The sequence below is a fragment of the Octopus bimaculoides genome, chromosome 22 (assembly GCF_001194135.2).
Source record: "Octopus bimaculoides isolate UCB-OBI-ISO-001 chromosome 22, ASM119413v2, whole genome shotgun sequence".
NCBI lineage: Eukaryota > Metazoa > Mollusca > Cephalopoda > Octopoda > Octopodidae > Octopus > Octopus bimaculoides.
The window spans coordinates 29,149,652-29,150,402 of record NC_069002.1 but is presented as its reverse complement, the minus strand read 5'-3'; the positions used below and the strand labels follow the sequence as shown (position 1 = coordinate 29,150,402).

Sequence of the window (751 nt, the reverse complement as noted above, 5' to 3'; positions counted from 1 at the left end):
ATCAAAACAAAAACAGGGATTAAAAGATCCAGGACGATATGAGTAAAGCATTCAGTTTTAAATGAATTTGGCTAAATATATCAAACAATTAGACACCGATAAATTGAAGTATGATAACCTTCTAAGATAATTCCTCATAAATAAGAAGTAGATCCAAATAAGAAGTAGATCCAAATAAGAAGTAGATCCAAATAAGAAGTAGATCATGTAAAAAATTTCAAGAAGATCAGAATATTACACAACGAAAATAAAGATAAAGGAAATCACATTATATAAATGTTTAGTATATTTAATAGATAGATAAATAATTGTTGTGACGTAGAATCTCTGTTTCAAATTGTTTTAACGTAGAGTTCATGCTTAGTTTTTATTCTTTCGTTATCCACTGACGTCACCAAAAGTTGAATACAGAAGTACCTTTTCTTAGATTATATTTCTTCTTAAATTTTTTGTATGCATTCGTGTACTGGAGATATCTTCTTGGGGTCACTTCGAATTTAAATCATTTTGGACGCCTTGAAAACGTTAACGTGTATTTTCCGTTATATTAACTTTGATGGTATTTTCTGTATCTAAATATGTCAATATAATAGAAACAATCGCCGGCCTTGTATGGTAAATTCAACAATTGATGATGTGATTTCCTCTATGTGTATTTTTGTTATATGTGTATATACATATGTTTGTGTGTTTGTGTGTGTGTGTATGTATGTATGTATGTATGTATGTATGTATATATATATACAAATAT

The 751-nt window shown here is 28.1% G+C and overlaps 1 protein-coding gene and 1 long non-coding RNA gene across 2 annotated transcripts in view; one reads left to right on the top strand and one right to left on the bottom strand.

Annotated features, from left to right (window-relative positions):
• The window catches only part of LOC128250519 (uncharacterized), a 9,994-nt gene that overhangs the window by 1,077 nt on the left and 8,166 nt on the right, over positions 1–751 (top strand). The gene's annotated exons all lie outside the window — the stretch shown is intronic.
• LOC128250512 (uncharacterized) overlaps positions 1–751 on the bottom strand; it is an 8,483-nt gene that overhangs the window by 1,268 nt on the left and 6,464 nt on the right. The gene's annotated exons all lie outside the window — the stretch shown is intronic.